This window comes from Artemia franciscana, chromosome 5 (genome assembly GCF_032884065.1).
Source record: "Artemia franciscana chromosome 5, ASM3288406v1, whole genome shotgun sequence".
Classification (NCBI taxonomy): domain Eukaryota; kingdom Metazoa; phylum Arthropoda; class Branchiopoda; order Anostraca; family Artemiidae; genus Artemia; species Artemia franciscana.
In genome coordinates this window covers 22,041,145-22,065,927 of record NC_088867.1, presented here as the reverse complement: position 1 = coordinate 22,065,927, position 24,783 = coordinate 22,041,145, and the positions used below count along the sequence as shown (strand labels likewise).

Here is a 24,783-nt window from a genome sequence, read left to right as displayed (position 1 = left end):
TCTCACTGTGTGTTCTGTGTTTTTGTGTGTGTGTGTCTTTATCCCTCTCAGTGCATTTGTGTGACTCTATTTGAGGCTTTGTGGGTGTTTATGTATTTCTTTCTCTCTCACTCTCTTTCCCTCCCTCTCTTTATGTCTGTCTCAGCATTTGTTTGCCTGTCTCCGTTTTCCTGTTTGTCTGACTGTGCGTTCATGTGTTTTTTTTTATCTCGCGCTCTCTCTCCGTGCCCGCGGTCTAACCGTCATTTTGCCTGTCTTCGTTTGCCTGATTTTGTTTGCTTTTGTGTGTATTCTTTTCTCTCTCCCTCTCTCTTTTTGTTTCTCAGCCTGTGCGTCTGACAGTCTGTTTGCTTCTCTCTGTGTTCCTGTGTTTCTGACTTTGGGTATTTGTGTATGTTTTTATATATTTCTATCTCTTTGTGTGTGTTCTTGGGTCTGACCGTTTGTTTGCCGGTCTCTGCGTGTGGAATTTGGAAAATCCTGCCCTTCTCTTTCCCACCTTGTTAAAAAACCATATTAACCTATCTCAGACTCTAGTAGATTCCCAATGCACCTGGTACTTGTAACTTTGTTTCTTTAAATTTCTTTTTTTGAGGATCCAACTTTTGAAAAAAAGTTCTAAACGTTGTAGTTGTTAACAAACCCTAAAAATAATAGAAACATAACAAAAAAATGCAATGAAATATTATTATTTAAACAATGACATGTAGAATGTCATCACAAAACATGAATACCTCGAATTAATTCCAAAAAATAGTTCATTGTCTTCTCTCTTGACATGACACTTATTCAAATTTGAGGGCATAAACAACTTTTAATAATCTCACCGTACATTTCATCATTGATATTATTGGGTTCATTGACAGTATCTATTGGTAAACAATAGACGGTACTAGTAAAATTTGCTGGTGCTTTGTTTCTCATCAATTCAGCTCTATATTACACCAGCTTTGCCTGAAAAACTTTATTGAAGACACGGCTCAATGTGAAAATTGCCTTTGCTTTTGAAATTTATTCTGCTTTTCAACTGGCTGCAAACTACCACGTTTTCTTATGTTTTCTCATGCTGTCGATAAATGAGTTTCTTTAATTGAAATTGCTGGAACTCAAATAAGGAGAAATAATATGTAAAAATATCGTACAGATATGTAAGTTTCTGAACCGTCTCTATTTGACAATACGGGAGAATAAGGACACGGAAAAAAAAAAAAAACGAAGCTATCCACAGCAAAAAAGAAAATAATAATTTTGCAAAAAAAAAAATCTTATTTGAGCTATGATTTCAATGAGGCTTTTTCAGGAAAAGACTTCGCGCTTCTGATTTTTTTTTTTTTTTTTTTTTTTGCAACTAAGCGGATTTGAAAATTGTTTCCACTCAACCAATTTTGCCTAAAAAAGCTGTAATAAAGAAAGGTCAGTATTTGGAATTCTAATTTTTTTTTATTTTGTTGTCCTGTTGCCTTGCATTGTCTTGCTTTGCCTGCTTGGTCTCCGAACTTATTTAAGAAAACGCTCTAGTATGTTACTTTAAAAATCTAACCCAAAATACTACTCTAACCTTTTTAGAAACTATATAGGTTTAATCAAAATATAGCTCATGCTTTGTATACAAAATATTTTAAAATCCGCTTAGTTGCTAAGAAAAAAAAAAGAAAAAAAAAAAAAAAAAAATCAGAAGCACGAAGTCTTCCTGAAAAAGCCTCATTGAAATCATAGCTCAAATAAGATTTTTTTCTTTGCAAAATTATTATTTTCTTATTTGCTGTGGATAGCTTCGTTTTTTTTCCGTGTCCTTATTCTCCCGTATTGTCAAATAGAGACGGTTCAGAAACTTACATATCTGTACGATATTTTACATATTATTTCTCCTTATTTGAGTTCCAGCAATTTCAATTAAAGAAACTTTATCGACAGCATGAAAAAACATAAGAAAACGTGGTAGTTGGCAGCCAGTTGAAAAGCAGAATAAATTTCAAAAGCAAAGGCAATTTTCACATTCAGCCGTGTCTTCAATAAAGTTTTTCAGGCAAAGCTGGTGTACTTTTTTAATTTTTCATGGCAACTACAATGAAAAGGCCTTAACTAATAAATGGAAAAAGGAAAAATTATGAACTTGTATAAAGCTAATAGATTGGTATTATGTGAATTTTTTTAGGTAATTGGGGGACCACTGTTAGTTGATGGATTGAAAATTGAAATTTGGATTGAATCAAATTTTGAATGAGGGTATATTTGTTTCACGTCTACTGGACTGCCCTTCTAAAGAGCCTTTTGTCAGGCACTTGACAAGATCAGAAGAATATTATATTGTAATGTATACTGTAAAAACTTAGTTCAGTAAAAAAAAAAAAAAAAATCCATCAGCAATATGGACACCCCGCCAGAGATATTGAAACAACATGCACGATTCGTAAGGTGTTCAACTTATGGCGTGCTGACACCTTACTCCCCTTACGGCAAAATAAAGTTTAACATTCTATTTTTCACTGATTTTATTTTCTTTGGCCAAATTGAATGGAAATTTGGCCAAAAATGGCCAAATTGAATGGAACTACAATTAGTGTTACAAGGATTGCAGACAGGCAGATACACAGAAGAAATGTCTCAGCCGAAAGCACAGAACAATTTTAAAGAATTAACTTATTCATCTTCTGGATTGAAAGTATAAAACTTTATAGAAGAACTTCTCTTAAAGCACAAGAATATTTTAAAAGGGTTTCACTGTTTGCTTCACACTCATCCACAGAATAGTGAAGAAAGTAAAGAGATGAAAGAGCCATTTTTGAAGTTGATCGAAATTTATGAAGAAGATTTGGAAAACAACACCTTAAACGTTTGATGGCGGAAAGACAAATTTGGCAAAAATTTCTCTACCAGAACAAGGCACACCATGTCAATGCAACTGATTTTCTAAATATTTGTGGCAAAGCAATCTCTCCAAACATCCATATCTTACTTAATATTTTAATCACTATACCTGTATCGACCAGCACAACAGAGCGCTCCTTTTACACTTCGGAGAATCAAGACATACCTAAGAAACGTGACGTCTGAAAGTAGGCTAAATGGCTTTGCCAATCTCAATGTCCACAGGGAAATTCTAGTTGACACAGACAGTGTATATATCCATACTGACGAAGACTCAATTTTGTTTTGTAAGACAGCTAATATAGGAAGATTGTGTCAGAATAAAACATAAAATCGTATTTAATCTGCTGGGTTTTATCAATCATTCTTATAGTCCCTACTCGAAACTTACATCCAAAGAGCTAAAATAAACTTTAAGTAATGCCTTAAATTACCGGTTTTTCTGAGGATTTTTGAAGTTTTTTGTTGATAAGCCCGCACTAGACATCACCACCCTTACTTACGGCAACTTACGTTCATTCTAAGCTTGCTTTCATTCACTCTTTTCATTTTTCTTCATTTTAAGTTTCCTTCTCTTATGGATTTCTGCTTGATTTATCAAAATAATTTTGCTCAAACTAAGAGTTTATGCAAAATCTTTTGTATTTTACTTTTTGGTTCTCGTTTGGTTTGAACTTTTTGCTTTTTATGCAAAACTTCCTGTTTTCAATAATATAATTCAAAAGAGGCCATTAACCATTTTTATTTAAAGGGCAGGTAATAATCTTGTCAACAGAAAAAAAAATCGGCTTATGTAATTTAAAATGCATTATGGTGCAAATATTAAATATTAGTGGAGAACACTTTCTTTTTGATTTTTTCAACTTTTATCATGACCACATTTATGGACAAGCAGGGCTTTACCGTATGCAAGGTGCAATACATTAAAACAGATTGGACTAATTGATGCATTTTCGCGAAAGAAAAGACACAATTTTAGAGATCAGAGCGGGCATAAGTCGAATCCTCTAAGTTAACAATCTTAAACCAAACAGACTAAATTGAATGAAGAAATCCAGCACAAAAAGAAACGGAAAAGGTCATTAATATGAGTTGTGCAACCTTCATTTAACTCCCCAAAACAATTAGTAGCATTGCCTCCTCTTCAATGAATACGCAATATATTTTCAATTGAAATTATTCTTTACCCGATGGTCAATATATTTGAAAGAATGAATTATTTTAGTCATTTTATGATTATTATTACTTCGCCATTAGTAAGCATATAGATACAGTAAACCCTGGCATTGGGGTTTTTGGACAAGCAAGATCCCCTTTCCTACTTTTATTAGGTTCACTCTATATATAAAAAAGTCCTAGCTACATTTTTTAAGTTTAGCATTAATCCGCAAATATAAAATGGCGGGCCCAAAATAGGTCTGTCGAAACTGTTTTTGAAACATAACCACAATATCACTTTTCCTTCATGGCATCCCCTTCTTAAAAGGGGATGTTTAAAGTTGAAAGTGTACAATAGTTGTTCGTGTATAGTAAGTGCTCTTCATAAATTGTTTTGATAAACATAGTATGTATTTATTTTAATTTTCTCTATCTTGTACTCCGTCCCTATGAACTATCCCTAGCTCTAAGAACAACAAGCAGTTTGCAAGAATACAAAGAAACAATATTTTATTGATTAAATTTATATTAAAATATAAAATAAAAAAATGTTGTTGTATGTTGAGTCAGGAAGAGGTTCTTTGGCAGGAGCAGAGGCCACATAATTGCATAGCTTCAATGAGCAGTAAATTCGTTAGGTGAAGGATGAGCAAAAAATTGAAGCAAAATTGATTAAAAATTTATTGAGGGTTCTATTTTTTTAGTGAAATATAAAAAAGGGGAGCAAAAAAAATATACGCGAATTTTACTGAGATTTTATTTAACTTGAGGTTTAGAACCCTTGTTTTTTTTTTTTATTTAAACTTTAAAATTATAAGAAACCAGTTCTGCTGCACTGTCTTTTTATGTAAATATAAGCGTCTATACACAAAAAGACGAATGCAACAGAGAACAGGCTTATACAGAGAAATTTACTGTCCGAAATTTACTGCCCAGCTACTTCATTATCTAGAAAAGAAAAGAAAAGTCAATCATTTGCAGACAATAGACAATAAATATTTCCGAACTAAAAAATTTATAAAAGGATAAATTTTGAATACTGGCTAAATACACTACAAGAGCGAAAACCTCAAGACCATATGAAGAAAACCTTTTTTCTTCACATGTAATTATGCTTACTATTAACAAATCCTTTTAGACTTTCCTGGAACATTTTGTGATATAGGAAAAGCACAGATACAAATGTGTTCCTTAAAACTGAATTAGTCAATACGAGATAAATGCTAAATGTGAAAATGAGCACTACCTAAGGAGGGGCGGGGGTAGCATGGATTAATTTTTGGCGGAAAAGAAATTTTCTGGGCAAAAACTTTCATGGGTAGATAAGGTGTGATTTAAAAAATTTACATCTTCTAAGAGTCCCACGGAGATAAAACCATCGAAAAGTGATGAAGAACTAATATATTATACAATATATATATATATATATATATATATATATATATATATATATATATATATATATATATATATATATATATATATATAGCTAAGCGTATTTTACCTATTATCAGTATGAGAGTCAGGAAGGTGTACTACGTGTAACAATGTCGTAAGAAAGACGCATTTGCACTATCAAGAACGGCTCAGGGGCGATTAAGGCCCAGCGGCCACGGGGCAAATGTTTTGAGACTAGAATTGCTAACTGATTGCGCATGCAACTGTTGTGTGACCATGGCCTTGAGGAAGTGAGGTCCAACCCACGAGGCAATCCAGATGTGACTGGTTTCCAATCAGTCTAAAACCGGTTCCGAATGAGACCCCAGTCATGGTCACAGTTGCGTTGCAGTGCTGTCCCAGACATTTTCGGAAGCTACCGCGTTGATATTGTCCAATTATTTTGGCTCTCAACATGTCAGACCAGGAATTTAACATGAAAGTAGACTAAAAGTAGACTAATATCATGATTGTCAAAATGCCTAGTATACAATAACTGAGCAGCTAGGGGTTTTAAGTTTAAACTTTAAGGAGAAGGTTGAGAAGAAAATCGAACTGAATCATAAGAATATATGTGCATCCAGGTAGTCAAAAGAGCACATCTCCAATATCTTAGTAATTTCTAAGGGTATTAAGTTGGAACCTTCAATCGTTGGTGAGGAGGGTGTCGAACAAAATCAAAGTATACTATATACACCTAAGTAGTCGAAAGGGCACGTCTGCAAAATATCAAGAGCGGCTAAGAGTATTTAGTAGACGCTTTCAGAGGATGCTGGGGGAGGATTCTAAACTAAATCGAAAGACACTATGTGCATCCATTTCGTCAAAATGATGAACCTATAATATAACAAGAATCGCTTAAAGTTGATATAATATAACAAGAATTGCTTAAAGTATAAAGCTGAAACCTTCGGTGCATGTTGAGATAAATCCCGAACAAATAGTCAAAAGACAGTATCCAGAACATGTCACGAACAGCTTTTGATATCAAGTTTAACTTTCAAGGAATGATCAGAGAGCAAATTGAATTCAACGATAAGATACTACCTGCATTCAGGTTGAAAAAAGGGCATATCAAAAATATCTCAGCAACTTCTTTGGGTAATAAGGCGACTTTCAGATAATTGTACAGATGGTACTGATCAAAATCAAAACGCACTATGTGCATCAAAGTTGCCAAAAAGACATACTGAAAGTATCTCAGGAAGTTCCATGGACCACAGTAGAAACTTTCAGGGAATAAACAAACATTGTACAACAAAGTCAAAAGCAACTGTGAACATAAAGGTAAAAAAAGGGCGCATTTATAATATTTCAGGAACAACTAACAGTATTAAGTAAAAATTTCGAGTGAATATCGAGAGGTATATTGAACTAATTCAGGAGACATTAAGTGCATTATGAATGTCAATATGGCATATATGCAATAACTCGGGAACATTTAAGAGTATTAAGTGGGAACTTTCACCGAAAGTTGAGAGAAATGTTAAACTAAATCAAAAAACACTATGTCTTGAGGGAATGCCGATGGGGATATTGAACTAAATCGGTGAACTGTATGCGTCCAGGGTGTCAAAATGGTTCATCTGCAATACGCGGCTAAGATATTTGAAACTTTCTGTAAATATTGAAGGTGATGTTGAGCTAAATCAAATGACACTATCTCCATCCAGGATATCAGAATGAGACGTCTTCAATAGTTCATATACGGTTAATGGTATAGATTAACGCCTTAAGCGACCTAGCTGAAACTGTGAAGGAATACTGGACGGAAAGGACAAGTAGATACTAAATTTTGATTTGTTGACCGAAGGGAGCTCATCAGCGACAAAGAATGTTTGAAAAAAAATATGGTTGTATTGATTCTTAGTTTGAAAGTGTGTGTTATAGTGTGTTATATTCTTAGTGTGATCTCTTTTTTTTTATCTCATTATAATTTCAGGCCGTGAAGACACCTCAATAAAAGTTTCAGAACCAAGGGAATCGCAACTGGAAACAAATCTTGACAGGAATTCTTCATCTCCTTTTTTTTTTTTTTTTTTTTACAACAAATTGGAACTATATTAGCTAATATACTAGCTCAAAATGCATAAATGTAAACAAACAAGCTATTAAAGCAAAATATAACACACACAAAAAAATTCCTACAACGAAGTGTTTGATCATTATTTGTCTATATCAAAGGTTGTAACAGTAGATACGACAGAACAGCTTCACCCCCAAAAAATTCTCAAAATTGTTCACACTTTTTAAAATACTAGTACCCGTACCCAACCGTTTGTAGTTCTATAATATAGCTATTTTTAGAATTCCTAGCAAAATTTTGTCCAGAATATGAAGAGCAACCCAAAATCTTTTTGCTTTATTCATCAATAAAAAAAATATCAACAAAAGAAGTTTTTTAAAATAAGTACAGAACTAATTTAAACCAAAGGGGAGCAGAAGTAGTAAAAAAAAGGTCATGCTTAAAACGTAAATAAATCATTCTAAATAAACTAATGAAACCCTGTGACAGACTGTATTTCAAACAGTAGGTGGTGCAAATATCGTAGGTAAATACCGCTTTGTAGGGCTATATATTATATATATTATATACCCCAGATATAGCTGGGGCACAATCTGTGGATAAAGGATGACAGATTACCAAAAATTGTCCTTTTCAGCCAACTGTCTAGGGCTAAACAGAAAGCAGGTTGTCCGCAGTTGAGGTGGGAGGATGTCATAAAGAAAGATTTAAAGGGAATAGAAACTTCCTGGGAGGGTGTAAATAGGGAGGCTCTGAATAAATTGGGATAGAGGAGCGTGCGTAGCTGTGTTGGACTCCAGTGGCTTGGTGCTGTGGTGAGTTCTTCATAGTAGTAGTAGTAAAGAGAGTGGAGGGGTTTCCCCCTCCAACCAGGAGAAAGCGCTATCATTTCATATTCTTTTCAATTATTGTTAGTAACAAGATAATAATGAACCTAATCAAGGATACGTAATAATTCACAAAAAAACTTTTCAGTAAGGATCCCTGCTATCTACTTAATATTTATTTAGACTTTCATATATGTATTCATTCACTTTCATTTCATATCTATTTTTATTTATTTGTTACCAAGAGGATACCAAGGTCGTATCCACGGGGAGGGGGTAGGTGGTTGGGCTATATTCCAGAGAGCTCGAATCCACAGTAGAGCTCACTTTTTCATTAGCTATGAATTACTATCCTTGTGTTGAATTATCTTCGTGTACACACAAAACGTTAATTTGAGAAAGCCTTAGAGCAGCATCGCACGAATATGAAATATGACCATACAGAGAGAATAATTAATCATCCAAATGGTTAATGGAAAGACCGAATGAAAGATCGCCCAAACACGCCTAAGTCCATGCCTAGTAATCCAAATGACTGGCGAGCTTACGTTACGAGTGATTTAGTGCCCCGAATCCCAATGTACCTAGACCATATACCGAACAACTTTCACTGTGCTATCAGACTTGAGTTTTCTGGACTGGACGGTATCTGTTTCGGATGTAACTACAAATGCCTTTAGGCTGAAAAAGAAAAATCTGAAAAAAAATCGTCCACAGTTGACGGCTTTTGTGCACTTCACCTTGTGAATGGTACTCGTCATTAGTATGAAACATTAACATTATTGTACCAGATCATATTCGCAGTCAATTTTGTATCAAATGTTTTCTGTAAAGGGAAACTTACACCAATCCTGAAAAAACGAAAGCCAGCTAACATATGCACCTCGTATCACCCAATTACTGTGTCTCCAGTTTTACGCAAGAATCTAGAAATGCTTATACTGTCAAATGTTAGACACTGTTGCCAATTGCAAAACCAATAGTTTGGTTTTACGGTAGGGCTCATCTGCGCTGATGCTCTATTCGCCCTTGGTGCTCTTTTGTCTGGTTCTGAGGAAACGGGTGGTCCACTAGTTATTGGCTCTTTTGATGTGAGCCGGGCTTTTGACTCGTCGGCGCACACACAGATCCTTCTAGAAGCGTATAAACAAGGGCTAAATTTGTGTATTGTCAAGGTATTATATTATGTAATAAATTTAGGGTGCAAATCAAAATGCTCTCAAATACGGTCGAATTCGCTGTTTTACCAAACCACATGAGAGTCAGGCAAGGCTCAGTTGTTTTTTCGAGTTTGTCAACAATAGTGTTTTGCCGGCGCAAGTCCGAGTAGCTACGTCTAGTGTTTCGAAGGAGATCAATGTTTCGTTGATGACGCATGCTGATGACTTGCTTAATTTAAACAGGTCGGCTGATCGACTATCGAAGAATTTTCGGAATACAATTAATAGGGGATATGTAGGTTTTTCGCTTAATATGTCAAATTTGCCGTCTTGTTTTTTAATGCTAAGCACTGCGAAGAAGAAATCCCATTTTGGTGATTCAGTTGTGAAGCCATCTGAGAGTATTACTTACCTTGGTTTACCAATCGTTCGAAGCCTCAACTCTACCGGGAAGCTGCTAGTGCGTCACGTAGAAGTGAAAATCCGGATTGCGTATAGGTCAATTATTAGTAACAGACATCATTTTTGCTGTAAGTATCTGGCCTTGCTGTATAATGCCGTTGCCCTTCCAAATGTACTGTATATAGCACCTTTTTGGCAATATCTGTCGTCTGCTCTTTGCGTAAAAGTAAGAGTTCTGTTTTTTTCAATTCGCAAAGTTCCTTCTAAGACTTTTACCGTAGATGAGTAACTCTATATCATGCGCTATTATGGCGTATCCGATCCAACAGTCTGTGTTAACCATGTCGCCGAGAATTTCCTGAAAAACGCTATGGGAGCCAAAAACGCTTACTATCAGAGCCAAAAAGGAAACAATCCTCTGTTTGGGCGTATCTTTATATATATTAAATAAAAAAAAGTTTTTTCAACTGAAAGTAAGGAGCGACATTAAAACTTAAAACGAACAGAAATTACTTCGTATATGAAAGGGGCTGCTTCCTCATCAACGCCCGGCTCTTTACGCTAAAGTTTGACTCCTTCTCTAAACTCTTCTTTTTAAAACAGTAAAAAACTTTAGCATAAAGAGCGGGGCTTGATGAGGAAGCAGCCCCTTTCAGAGAGAGAGAGAGAGAGAGAGAGAGAGAGAGAGAGAGAGAGAGAGAGAGAGAGAGAGAGAGAGAGAGAGAGAGAGAGAGAGAGAGAGAGAGAGACAGAGAGAGAGAGACAGAGAGAGAGACAGAGAGAGAGACAGAGAGAGAGAGAGAGAGAGAGAGAGAGAGAGAGAGAGAGAGAGAGAGAGAGAGAGAGAGAGAGAGAGAGAGAGAGAGAGAGAGAGAGAGAGAGAGAGAGAGACAGAGAGAGAGACAGAGAGAGAGACAGAGAGAGAGACGCTCTTCAGGTACCATTTTAATACTTTTTCTTGTTTTTCCTTTATTGCTCAGAAGTTTTTGGTTTTTGGGCAGTTCCTTATGGCAGCAGGTAGTTTCATAAATTTTAGCTTAAATAAAATAAATATAAATGAAAACTTGGAGTAATCCAAGGTAAACTAGCCAAGTTACAATCACCTAGTGTCTTTGTTGCCTTGTTTCAACCAAGCTGACCATATTTATTGGATCCACATGACCATATCTGACCGTCATATAATACCATAAGCGTGTGATTCTCGCCAGACACGACTAGAACAAAATTAAATCTTTAGACGATTTTACCAAGTGCATGTATATAATTAATGTTTTCTACTTAGCAGCTGAATTCTTACAGATTCTACAGAATGGAATCCAAAAAATACTCCAGTAAGAATATTCTGTTAGTGTATATTTTTTTTTATGGCACTTGGTATTAAGCAAGTGACATATAGCGATCGCAAATTCTGTTGATCTGTCTGTCTGTCCCGGTTTTGCAACTTCAGGCAATTCCAGGCAAGCTAGGACGATGAAACGACATGTGTCCTAGGTCCTCTCCTTTTTTTAATTTATATAAATGATTTTCACCGCACTTTTACATCCCCGTGTCTCAACACACATTTGGCTGATGATACAGCAGTTTCAATTTCTGAAAAGAATGACGAGGAGCTGGAGGCAAAACTGAATACTGCATTTTCTAATGTTCTTGATTGGTGTTCTTCAAATTTTATTGCTTTGAATGTATCAAAAACTAATTTCATAATTTACGGCAGAAAGTCAAATATCTGCCCTCGTATTACCCGAGTTACTTCTTCAAAGTATCTATTATCAATATCTCATGTGAAAATGATAAAGTACCTTGGAATTGTGATTGACGAAAGCTTATCTTTTAAAACACACATTCAAAATCTACGATTAAAGATTTCAAGGTATGTTGGTTTAATGCGAAGGTTGAAGCTTTGTTTGCCCTACTCTGCTTTACAAAGTATTTATTTTGCTCTGATTCAGACTAATATTAATTATTGTTCTCTAGTATATTTATCTACATTTAAAAGCCATATTAAACCAATACAGATTTTACAAAATAAAGCCCTAAGAATCCTTTAACTTTTTATTCCATCACCTATTGAACTTCCAAATAAGTCTTCTACTGCATCTTTATTATACTTATCTAGATATACTTCCAGTCTCTCAACAATTTGCTTTTGGAGCAATTCTTTTCAAAATCAATTATGATATTAAGAAATTACCGCCATATTACCTCCATCAAAGTTTGTTCTCCCAATCACAAGATTTACATAATTATAACACTTGACAAAAAAAGGATATCTACATTGACAAGTATAATACTGAGAGATCTAAATTCCCCCCGTTTGTGTCAATAGCTTGGTGCTGGGATGCTCACAAGACTCTTATTGATAATTTTTCCTCTATTCATTTAATAAAAAGGAAACTTAAATTTCATTTAGTTCAGGATTACTTTTAATTAAGTATCTTTTTAGTAAGGCAAAGTTTTTGTAAGGTTCGTTGCTCTGGGTGATTACGGGCCTCTCAGCTATCTTCCAGTATTAATTTATATTTAATAATATGGACATTTTTAATTTCTTCAATAGTATTGAATGATCCTGGGCTAGCTGCTACTTTCATATTATTGTTGTGTTATTGTATCTTTGCCGTCATGTTTATCTTTGTATTGTAGTGTGTTATTATTTTATCTTTGTCTAGGCCTAGTTTTTTGAGCTTGTCTCCCCATGGGCCAATGTCATTTATATATATACATGTATGTGCGATTAATAAATAAATGAACTTGAACTTGTATCAGGAACCAGACCAGATTAAATTAGAAATAGTCGTTTTCCCGATTTGACAATCTGGGGGGGGGGGGAATGGGGGACCAGTTAATTCGGAAAAAATAGAAAAAATGAAGTATTTTTTAACTTATGAACGGGTGATGGAATCTTAATGAAATTAAATAAAAAAACAATTTTTTTAACTGAAAGTAAGGAGCAACATTAAAACTTAAAACAAACAGAAATTAATTTGTATATGAAAGGGCTGCTTCCTTATCAATGTCCTACTCTTTACGCTAAAGTTTGGCTCTTTCTCTCAACTCTACTTTTTAAAACAGAAAAAACTTCATTTTTAAGAGCTCAACAAGTGCTTAAATCTCAATTTAAGGTAGAAGCAATTTATTTTATTCATAAAGAGCATAAAAAAGGAATCAAGTGATATATTCACTTTATAGGAAAGCCAATTGAACTGCTTTAATTGGCTTCAAGAAAAAAGTATTTTTAGAAATTTCAACTATTTATTCTATGGCCTTTGTGATACAGGGATCATTCTTAAGTAATTAGGACAAAATATAAGCTTTAGCGTAAAGAGCAAGGTATTGACAAGTGGGCAAACCCCCTCATATATGTAATAAAAACATATGAATATAGAAGTTTGTTATGAAAGCTATTTTGTAAGTTACCTATATCTTTCACTAATGAAAACATTTGTAAAAAACTAAAGTTCTGGTTGCCTTTTATTTAACCAAAAAAATTAGAAGGCAATTGGGCCTCCTACTGTGCTCCTTATTTCTCAAAATTGTTTGATCAAAACTATGAGAAAGCCATTTAGCCAACAAATATGCAAATTTCCTTTTAATTATTCATTTGCAGAGAGCTGAAATCAAAACATGAATTAACTAAAAAACGTTCAGTAATTAAATAAAAAAACAAGTTTTTTAACTGAAAGTAAGGAGCAACATCAAAACTTAAAACAAACAGAAATTACTCTGTATATGAAAGGGGCTGTTACCTCCTCAATGCCTTGCTCTTTATGCAAAAGTTTTTATAGTTTTAAAAAGTTGAGTTGAGAAAAAGAGTCAAACTTTAGCCCAAAGAGCAGGGCGGAGAGGAGGGAACAGCCCCTTTCATATGCAGAGTAATTTCTGTTTGTTTTAAGTTTTGATGTTGCTCCTTACTTTCAGTTAAAGATTTTTTTTTATTTATTTAATCCACAAAACAATACTACATTTTCTCAGTGCCATCTTTTCCATCATTTTTGAAAATATTATGCTATATTTTGCCAATATTAATACCATTTAGCCTATAATAGGGTTTGTTTAGGTTTGGTTAAAGTAGCATACTTGAAATTAGAATTTACAATAGAAGCAATTACTATACATGTAAAGAACATAACAAGGGCATTGAGTGCTATTTTCACTTTGTTTGTAAGCCAGTTGTATGAACTGCTATAATTTTACCAATAACTATTTTAAGTAACTTGGCAATAATATCTGACTAGCTAGAAAATAATATCTTTTAGGTGTATCATAAACATGAAAATAGTTTGATAATGCTATATCTTAGCTTCTCTAATATATATCTGACTAGGAAGCTAAATAAATTTTCTAAGCAAACTATTCATAATATACAAATAATTATTTCAGTTTGACATTGCAGAGATATCTACCTAGGTGGATAGATCTTTGACCTAAAATGTCTTTTATTATCCCACTAGCCTACTTTTGTCCTTGTTCTAATCTAGGTAGGCTATATTTTTTTTTGAAGTATTTTGTTCTGAAAATGTTCTGCATTTTGATCTGAACAAATTATACTTTCTTCTTTACAATTATTTTGGTTCAAAGCAATTCTCAAACCCCTTTCCCATTGAAAGCTGTCTTTTATATATATTTTTGTTCTAGCATGGCTCCTTCTGTAAAACCACTATTATAGACCTTCAACTATTCTGATTATTTCGAAACACAATAATTATAAATGATATACTTACAAAAAAAAATGATTAATATGGAAAACTGAAATTAAGTTGTAGCCATCTTCCCCCTAATTTTCCTATTTGAAGAAATGAAGAAATTCCTGTGCCAAACCGTAAAATAAACAGCCGAAAATTAAGCCAAATGCTATAGAAACAAGTGGAAGGCAGAATACAAATTTCTATCCTAAATATTGGAAACTAAGAATCTGAAACTTTCATCTTGATTTTCTAAGCCACGATTTTATCTGCGAGTAGATCAAAAAGATGTTAGCAAGACTTATTCCTGACCCATTATCACTTACAGATTGAAAACCGTCGGGAAGCCAAAAGAAGACTTCAGAAGGCTTGACATTAAATTAGACGCCAACTGAGTGATATTAAATATCAGTCTGTATTCCTAAACTAAAGTAGTTCAAACAATGAAAGACTTAATTCTAAAAACAAAGTGTTTTTAATATTTTAAAGGTTGAGTAGCCAAAGTGTAAAAAGCAAGGAAACTAGTATTAGCATATTACTAAAAACATTATTAATCTTAAATGTGCGTCTATTATCAAAGGACAAAATTATTAAATATGATAGGATATCGATCACTATCTTATTTTCCATATTGCTTATCAATCCTATGAGAACGATCATCACCTCTTAAAAAGTAAATCCCCCAATTGATTATCAAAGGAAGGAGGGGAAGGGTGCTCTCAAATTCGCAGTATTACTTTTTTTTAACCTACATTTGTGTATGATATTTTGCACAATATTTTTCATCATTAGCTTTCAAACAACTTCAATTTAAGAAAGGTCTGCATTGGAAGTATGGGAAAACGTAGGACAAGGAGAAAACGAGGCAGTTTACAGCCAGATGAAAAAAAAGAATGAAATTTCAAAAATAAAAGTAAGTTTTCCCATAGGCCGTGTCTTCAACAAAGTTTTTCAGGCAATGATGTCCTTTTTGTTTTTTTCGAGGCAACTGCAAAGAAAATGCATGAAATAATTATAGTGTTTAAAATACCGATACGTTTATGCTCCCGCGGATGACTTGTTGTGTTCACGTTTCTGATTCAGTTTTTTTGCGTGTGTTTCTGACTCTAGGCGTTTGTGCCTGAATTTGTGTTTTTGTCTCTCTGCCTTTTTTTATATGTTCCTTTGCCATACTCTGTGTGTTTGTGTGGTGTAGATTTTGTTTCTCACTGTGTGTTCTGTGTTTTTGTGTGTGTGTGTCTTTATCCCTCTCAGTGCATTTGTGTGACTCTATTTGAGGCTTTGTGGGTGTTTATGTATTTCTTTCTCTCTCACTCTCTTTCCCTCCCTCTCTCTATGTCTGTCTCAGCATTTGTTTGCCTGTCTCCGTTTTCCTGTTTGTCTGACTGTGCGTTCATGTGTTTTTTTTATCTCGCGCTCTCTCTCCGTGCCCGCGGTCTAACCGTCATTTTGCCTGTCTTCGTTTGCCTGATTTTGTTTGCTTTTGTGTGTATTCTTTTCTCTCTCCCTCTCTCTTTTTGTTTCTCAGCCTGTGCGTCTGACAGTCTGTTTGCTTCTCTCTGTGTTCCTGTGTTTCTGACTTTGGGTATTTGTGTATGTTTTTATATATTTCTATCTCTTTGTGTGTGTTCTTGGGTCTGACCGTTTGTTTGCCGGTCTCTGTGTGTGGAATTTGGAAAATCCTGCCCTTCTCTTTCCCACCTTGTTAAAAAACCATATTAACCCATCTCAGACTCTAGTAGATTCCCAATGCACCTGGTACTTGTAACTTTGTTTCTTTAAATTTCTTTTTTTGAGGATCCAACTTTTGAAAAAAAGTTCTAAACGTTGTAGTTGTTAACAAACCCTAAAAATAATAGAAACATAACAAAAAAATGCAATGAAATATTATTATTTAAACAATGACATGTAGAATGTCATCACAAAACATGAATACCTCGAATTAATTCCAAAAAATAGTTCATTGTCTTCTCTCTTGACATGACACTTATTCAAATTTGAGGGCATAAACAACTTTTAATAATCTCACCGTACATTTCATCATTGATATTATTGGGTTCATTGACAGTATCTATTGGTAAACAATAGACGGTACTAGTAAAATTTGCTGGTGCTTTGTTTCTCATCAATTCAGCTCTATATTACACCAGCTTTGCCTGAAAAACTTTATTGAAGACACGGCTCAATGTGAAAATTGCCTTTGCTTTTGAAATTTATTCTGCTTTTCAACTGGCTGCAAACTACCACGTTTTCTTATGTTTTCTCATGCTGTCGATAAATGAGTTTCTTTAATTGAAATTGCTGGAACTCAAATAAGGAGAAATAATATGTAAAAATATCGTACAAATATGTAAGTTTCTGAACCGTCTCTATTTGACAATACGGGAGAATAAGGACACGGAAAAAAAAACGAAGCTATCCACAGCAAAAAAGAAAATAATAATTTTGCAAAAAAAAAATCTTATTTGAGCTATGATTTCAATGAGGCTTTTTCAGGAAAAGACTTCGCGCTTCTGATTTTTTTTTTTTTTTTTTTTTTTTTTTGCAACTAAGTGGATTTGAAAATTGTTTCCACTCAACCAATTTTGCCTAAGAAAGCTGTAATAAAGAAAGGTCAGTATTTGGAATTCTAATTTTTTTTTATTTTGTTGTCCTGTTGCTTTGCATTGTCTTGCTTTGCCTGCTTGGTCTCCGAACTTATTTAAGAAAACGCTCTAGTATGTTAATTTAAAAATCTAACCCAAAATACTACTCTAACCTTATTATAAACTATATAGGATTAATCAAAATATAGCTCATGCTTTATATACAAAATATTTTGTTGCTAAACTCCAATTCAGCTCAGGTTCGTTTTGATGGAAATTGGCATTAGGGCATTGTCAATAGTCCTTATCGAATTTACTTGTTATGGCACTTGGTATTAACCAAGTGACATATAGCAATCGCCAATTATGTCGGTCTGTCTGTCTGTCGGTCCCGGTTTTGCTACTTTAGGCACTTCCAGGTAAGCTAGGATGATGAAATTTGGCAAGCGTATCAGGGACCGGACCAGATTAAATTAGAAATAGTCGTTTTCCCGATTTGAGCATCTGGGGGTGGGAGTGGGGGGCCGGTTAATTCGTCAAAAATAGAAAAAATGAAGTATTTTTAACTTATGAGTGGGTGATTGGATCTTACTGAAATTTGATGTTTTGAATGATATTGTGTCTCAGAGCTCTTATTTTAAATCCCGACCGGATCTGATGACATTGGGGGGAGTTGGAGGGGGGAAACCTAAAGTCCCGGTTTTGCTACTTTAGGCACTTCCAGGTAAGCTAGGACGATGAAATTTGGCAAGCGTCGTTTTCAAGATTTAACCATCTGGGGGGGGGGGTGGAGGGCCGGTTAGTTCGCCAAAAATAGAAAAAATGAAGTATTTTTAACTTATGAGCGGGTAATTGGATCTTAATGAAATTTGATGTTTGGAATGATATTGTGTCTCAGAGCTCTTATTTTAAGTCCCGACCGGATCTGATGACATTGGGGGGAGTTAGAGGGGGGAAACCTAAAGTCCCGGTTTTGTTACTTTGGGCACTTCCAGGTAAGCTAGGACGATGCAATTTGGCAAGCGTCGTTTTCACGATTTGACCATCTGGGGGTGGGGGGGGGGGTGGGGAGCCGGTTAATTCGGAAAAAATAGAAAAAATGAAGTATTTTTAACTTATGAGCGGGTAATTGGATCTTAATGAAATTTGATGTTTGGAATGATATTGTGTCTCAGAGCTCTTATTTTAAATCCCGACCGGATCTGATGACACTGGGGGGAGTTGGAGGGGGGGAAACCTAAAATTTTTGAAAACACTTAGAGTGGAGGGATCGGGATGAAACTTGACGGAAAAAATAAGCGCAAGTCCCAGATACAAGATTGACATAATCGAAACTGATTCGCTCTCTTTGGGGTAGCTGGGGGGGGGTATAACTCTTAAAAATTAGAAAAAATGAGGTATTTTCAACTACGAACGGGTGATCGGATCTTAATGAAATTTGATGTATAGAAGGATATCGTGTCCTAGAGATCTTATTTTAAATGCCGACCGGATCTGGTGACGGGGGCGGGGAGTTGTAAGGGGGAAACCTAAAGCTTGGAAAACACTTAGAGTGGAGGGATCGGGATGACACATGGTGGGAAAAATAAGCACAAGTCCTAGATAGATGATTGACATAAACGGAACGGATCCGCTCTCTTTTGGGTAGTTGGGGGGGGGGGGGTATTTCTGAAAAAAAAAAAAATGAGGTATTTTTAACTTACAAACGGGTGATCGGATCTCAAAGAAATTTGATATTTAGAAGGATTTCGTGGCTCAGAGCTCTTATTTTAAACCCAACCAGATCTGGTGACATTCGGGGAAGTTTGGGGTGGGGAAACCTAAATTGATGGAAAACGCTTAGATTGGAGGGATTGGGATGAAACTTGGTGGAAAAAAAACACGAGTCCTAGATACATGATTGACATAACCAGAACGGATCCACTCTTTTTGGGGTAGTTGGGGGGGGGGGGGGTTAATTCTGAAAAATTAGAAAAAATGAGGTATTTTTAATTTACGAACGGGTGATTGGATCTCCATGAAATCTGATATTTAGAAGGATATCGTGTCTCAAAGCTCTTATTTTAAATCCTGACTGGATCTGGTGACATTCGGGGAAGTTTGGGGTGGGGAAACCTAAATTGATGGAAAACGCTTAGATTGGAGGGATTGGGATGAAACTTGGTTGGAAAAATAAGCAGAAGTCTTGCATACGTGATTTACATAATTGGAACGGATCCACTCAATTGGGGGGGGGGGTAATTATAAAAAATAAGAAAAAATGACGTATTTTTAACTTACGAAAGAGTGATCGGATCTTCATGAAACTTAATATTTAGAAGGACCTCGTAACACAGATATCTTATTTTAAATCTCAACCGGATTAAGCTTAATTGGGGGGGGGGGCAGTTGGGGGGACCGGAAATCTTAGAAAATACTTAAAGCGGTGAGATCAGGATGAAACTGGATGGGAAGAATAGAAACCTGTCTAAGATACGTGACTGACATAACTGGACCGGATTTGCTCTCTTTGGTGGAATTGGGGGGGGGGGTAATTTAAAAAATTGAGGTATTTGTAACTTACGAAAGGGTGACCAGATCTTAATGAAATTTGATATTTAGAAGGATCTTGTGCTTTAAAGTTCGAATTTCAAATTCCGACCAGATCCTGTGTCATTCGGGGGAGTTGGAGGGGGAAACCGGAATTCTTGGAAAACATGAAAATTGGGGTATTTTTATCTTACGAATAGATGATCGGATCGTAATAAAATTTGATTTTTAGAAGGAATTCATGTCTCAGAGCTCTTATTTCAAATCTCGACCAGATCTTTTAACATTGGAGGGGGAAATCTTGGAAAAACACTTGGAGTGGAGGAATCGGGATGAAGCTTGGTGGATAGAATATAAAAATGTCCTTGATACGTGATTGACAGAATCGTACTGGATTCGCTCTCTTTGGGGGAGTTGGGGGGAGGGGTTCAGTGATTTGGCGAGTTCGGTGCTTCTGGACGTGCTAGGGCGATGAAAATTGGTAGGTGTGTCAGGGAGCTGCACAATTTGACTTGATAAAGTCGTTTTCCCAGATTTGACCATCTGCGGGGCAAAAGGGAGAGGAAAAATTAGAAAAAATTAGGTATTTATAACTTACGAGAGGATGATCAGATCTTAATGAATTTTGATATTTAGAAGGACTTTGTGACTCAGAGCTCTTATTTTAAATCTTAACCGGCATTAAGCCTCTTATTTTCCTTTTTAAATCAATCTATTGATTCACATAATTTTGTTAGAGCTCATACCCTATGATCTCTTGGCTCTTAGCTCTTCTCGCCTCGTCACAAGTGCCATATGAGCTCTTAGCTCTTGTTCTAATATTAATATTAATTCTGGTTTTATGTTTTAGCCCTCTTCTCTTCTTTGTTTATTTATTTCTATCACATCTTTACATGTCTTTTATCTCCAATGGATTAATGTCCTTTTTCTTTTCTAGGTTCAAATCAGAGCTAAAAAGTAAATTTCGATCATCCTTAATTCTGTTTAGTCTGTATACTGTTGCCGTCTTTTTTTGTGATAACATTCATTTTCACAGAGAAAGGCGTTGCAGCAGACCAGACTTCTTGTAATTGTAAAGTTTAAATAAAATTCAAGGGTTCTCAACCTTAAGTTAGTTTCATTTTCCGTAAAATTCTTGTCTGTGCCTTTTTTTTCTCCCCTTTTTTAATATTTAAAAAGAAATAGAACCCTTTACTTTTTTCAATAAATTATACTTTTTTCTCATCCCTCGCAAAATGAGTTTGCTGCTCATTCAAGCTCTTATGCTCCTTGTACAGCCTCTGCTTCTCAGCCAAGAAATCGCCTCCTGAGTCAACAAATAAAATAAATTCGAGACATTTTATTTAATCTTTATCTAAATAAAGTTTAAAAATCTTGTTTATATAAAACTCTAGTATTTTGTATTCTTAAAGCTATCCATATCTACTAATTGCTCCTCCTAGAGTCAGGAATTTTTTTTAAGGAACCCTGATAAAAAGGTTGAGTCGGTTTTGAAGGTGATCTTAATCAAAATCATAGTCCTGGAATCCTAGAATGGTTTTTGTGTTAGAAAAAGAAGTTCCGTATCTTTACGCTCATTAATCTACACTGCTGAATTAATAGAATTATGATTATAAAATAGATAAATAGACTGATAGGTCGCAAATAATTTTAGAGCAACCAATTGGCAAAGCAATACTTTCAGTCTTAATTTTGATAACAGAGGAGCGGATTTATGCTATGGGGAAGAGTTCAACCTTGGAAAGCCCCGTGTTTTCATAAGAATTAAAGTAAACTCAAGTAGTTTCGGCCATCTAACCAAGGCTTGGCGTGTTTTCATAAGAATCTTTGTGGAAAACTTGGAAGTGTCCTAGTTACTACAGGGAATTGTAACACACTTCAAGGTCTATATGCCAAATATATGTAAACATATAACGTTTATCTGTCAAATATAGAAATATTTTAAACCCATAAAAATCTGCAGACAAAAGGTATTAGTTGTGCTATAATTATGCTATTAAAATGAATTGTGAAAGATTTAAAAAAGGGTTTTTCACAAATGAAGCTGAACAAGAAGCTACCTCTGTTTAAAGCGTATATTTTTCGAATTTCCTATTGAGTTTCTGCCTTTTTGACAACCTGGTTGAACAGATCGACTTATGGTTTCCTTCAAAATCCTCAACAACTGTGAATAAGCACAAGTCCTAGATACGTGATTGATATAGCTGGACCGGATTCGCTCTCTTTGGGTGGGGGGGGGGTTGGTAATTCGGAAAAATTAGAAAAAATGAGGTATTTTCAACTTAAGAACGGCTGATTGGATCCTAATGAAATATGATATGTAGAAGGGCCTCTTGTCTCTGAGCATCTATTTGAAATCCTGACCATATGTAGTGACATTAGGGGAGTTTGAAGAGGAAACCATAAAATCTTGGAAAACCTTTAGAGTGGAGAAATCGTAATGATACTTGCTGTGAAGAATAAGCATAAGTCCTAGATACATGATTGATATAATCAAACCAGATTGGCTCTCTTTGGGGGAGTGGGGGGGGGGGGGTAATTCGGAAAAATTTGAAAAATGAGGTATCTTAACTTACGAACGGGTGACCAGATCTTAATAAATTTGATACTTTGAAGGACCTTGTGTCTCAGAGCTCACATTTTAAATCCCAACTGGATCCAGTGACATTGGAGGGAGTTGGAGGGGGAACTGAAAATCTTGGAAAACTCTCAGAGTGTAGAGATCGAGATGAAACTTGGTGGGAAGAATAAGAACATGTCCTAGATAAGTTATTGACATTAAACGGACTGATTCTGCTCTCATTGGGGGAATTGCGTGGGTGTTAATTCGGAAAAATTAGACAAATTGCGGTATTTTTATCTTACAAACGGGTAGCCAGATCTTAACGAAATATTTGATATTTAGAAGGAAATCAAGTCTCAGTGCTCTTATTTTAAATTCTGACCAGATCTGGTTATTTTCATAATATAAAATACCTCATTTTTGGAGGTTAAAATATCTCATTTTTTTTTCTAAATGAGGTATTTTTAACGTAGGAATTTGTGATCGGATCTTTATGAGTTTTGATATTTCGAAGGACCTCGTGTTTCAGTGTATTATAATCCTAATCGGTATTAAGCCTCTGATTTTCCTTTTAAACCAATCTATTGATTCTTAGAATTTACTATTCTCTTTCTCTTCTCGTATTCTATTTTCATTCATCTGTAATGTTTTGGACTTTCTGGATCCGGTCGGGATTTAAATTTAAATCCCAGTTTGGATCCGGTCGGGATTTAAAATTAGAGCTCTGAGACACAATATCATTCCAAACATCAAATTTCATTAACATCCAATCACCCGCTCATAAGTTAAAAATACTTCATTTTTTCTATTTTTTCCAAATTAACCGGCCCCCACTCCCCCCCAGATGGTCAAATCGGGAAAACGACTATTTCTAATTTAACTGGTCCGATCCCTGATACGCTTGCCAAATTTCATTGTCCTAACTTACCTGGAAGTGCCTAAAGTAGCAAAACCGGGACTTTAGGTTTCCCCCCTCCAACTCCCCCCAATGTCATCAGATCTGGTCGGGATTGAAAATAAGAGCTCTGAGACACAATATCATTCCAAACATCAAATTTCATTAAGATCCAATCACCCGCTCATAAGTTAAAAATACTTCATTTTTTCTATTTTTGGCAAATTAACCGGCCCCCCACTCCCCCCCAGATGGTCAAATCGGGAAAACGTCTATTTCTAATTTAATCTGGTCCGGTCCCTGATACGCTTGCCAAATTTCATCGTCCTAGCTTACCTGGAAGTGCCTAAAGTAGCAAAACCGGGACCGACAGACAGACAGACCGACATAATTGGCGATTGCTATATGTCACTTGGTTAATACCAAGTGCCATAACAAGTAAATTCGATAAGGACTATTGAAAATGCCCTAATGCCAATTTCCATCAAAACGAACCTGAGCTGAATTGGAGTTTAGCAACAAAATATTTTGTATACAAAGCATGAGCTATATTTTGATTAAACCTATATAGTTTCTAATAAGGTTAGAGTAGTATTTTGCTTTAGATTTTTAAAGTAACATACTAGAGCGTTTTCTTGAATAAGTTCGGAGACCAATCAGGCAAAGCAAGACAATGCAAGGCAACAGGACAAAAAAAAAAAAAAAAATAGAATTCCAAGTACTGACCTTTCTTTATTATAGCTTTCTTAGGCAAAATTGGTTGAGTGGAAACAATTTTCAAATCCGCTTAGTTGCAAAAAAAAAAAAAAAAAAAAAAAAAAAAAAATCAGATGCGCGAAGTCTTCCTGAAAAAGCCTCATTGAAATCATAGCTCAAATAAGATTTTTTTTTGCAAAATTATTATTTTCTTATTTGCTGTGGATAGCTTCGTTTTTTTTTCCGTGTCTTTATTCTCCCGTATTGTCAAATAGAGACGGTTCAGAAACTTACATATCTGTACGATATTTTTACATATTATTTCTCCTTATTTGAGTTCTAGCAATTTCAATTAAAGAAACTCATTTATCGACAGCATGAGAAAACATAAGAAAACGTGGTAGTTTGCAGCCAGTTGAAAAGCAGAATAAATTTCAAAAGCAAAGGCAATTTTCACATTCAGCCGTGTCTTCAATAAAGTTTTTCAGGCAAAGCTGGTGTACTTTTTTAATTTTTCAGGGCAACTACAATGAAAAGGCCTTAACTAATTATGGTGTTTGAAATGGAAAAAGGAAAAATTATGAACTTGTATAAAGCTAATAGATTGGTATTATGTGAATTTTTTTTAGGTAATTGGGGGACCACTGTTAGTTGATGGGTTGAAAATTGAAATTTGGATTGAATCAAATTTTGAATGAGGGTATATTTGTTTCACGTCTACTGGACTACCCTTCTAAAGAGCTTTTTGTCAGGCACTTGACAAGATCAGAAGAGTATTATATTGTAATGTATACTGAAAATACTTAGTTCAGTAAAAAAAAAAAGAAAAAAAAAAAAAAAAAAAAAAAAAAAAAGAAGCAAGCAAGCAAGTTCTATGGACCTATCAAGATAGAGCGGTGGTAGGCCTTAAACAATTTTGTCAAAGATTGAGCAAAGCACTAGGTATCAGTCAAGGGCC

At 35.0% G+C, this 24,783-nt stretch overlaps 1 long non-coding RNA gene across 2 annotated transcripts in view; it reads right to left on the bottom strand.

The window, feature by feature from the left end:
• LOC136027109 (uncharacterized) overlaps nt 1-24,783 on the bottom strand; it is a 100,521-nt gene that overhangs the window by 20,631 nt on the left and 55,107 nt on the right. The window contains exon 1 of one of the 2 annotated variants that reach the window (XR_010617501.1): nt 14,597-14,615. The exons of the other annotated variant lie outside the window; for it this stretch is intronic. This is a non-coding gene — a long non-coding RNA (uncharacterized LOC136027109). Of the gene's footprint in view, nt 1-14,596; nt 14,616-24,783 lie in introns of those variants that run through there. 2 annotated transcript variants of the gene reach the window in all.